Below are 844 nucleotides of genomic sequence, written 5' to 3' on the forward strand. Positions count from 1 at the left end.
AAGAAAGAAAGAAAGAAAGAAAGAAAGAAAGAAAGAAAGAAAGAAAGAAAGAGAAAGAAAGAAAAAAATATTTCTCAACTATGCAAAAAATATAAGGATGCAAAATGAATTGTATAAGGGACCTCACATATCTAAAGGAAGAGGCAGCTGTGCTGAGCCAGCTGTCAGGAAGATGCTAAGGGAGAAGACAGATTTAGGGAGTTGTGATCACAAGGCAAGATCCCCCCCACTCAGTTAAGCTTTTGTTTGTTTGTTTATGCTTACAAATGTTGGTAGATTCCTGAGTTCAGGGTAAGCCTGGGACGGAGCTAATTTAGGTGGGGGTGTAGTTGGTATGGTAATCTCAGATATGTGCAAAGAGCAGTCTGGACAGCCATCTCAGCAGATCACAGGCCGCCATCTCAGCAAGTCAGAGGCAGCCAGCGTGGACCTACGATTTGACTTCAAGTTGTCTGTTTTGCTGTCAAACATCCCTTTTCTCAGGAACTGGACTAAGCTGAGGCTGGACCTTGGCAGTGACATACACTGGGAAAAAGAAATAAACATTTCAGAGATCACCGTCAGTTTGGTGATCTCTACATCTTTTAAATGGCCTGTGTAAAAACCAAGAGGATGACAATGGATTCTTATAACTGGGTGGTGGCTCCAAACAGATGATTTATTTTTATTTTTTATTCTTTACTTTTTGCTTGCTTGAATGAATTATTCCCTGGTAAACAGTTACTGATTTGAAGCCCAAAGTCTTCCCTCCTTAGTCTTAGTAAAGGCCACCAGAAGCGTGTTTGCTTCTAGCTGACATGAGCAGCAACATATTTTCACTGTCTTTTAGAATATTTTATTGGTT

Source organism: Mastomys coucha, unplaced genomic scaffold, assembly GCF_008632895.1.
Source record: "Mastomys coucha isolate ucsf_1 unplaced genomic scaffold, UCSF_Mcou_1 pScaffold21, whole genome shotgun sequence".
Taxonomy (NCBI): Eukaryota; Metazoa; Chordata; class Mammalia; order Rodentia; family Muridae; genus Mastomys; species Mastomys coucha.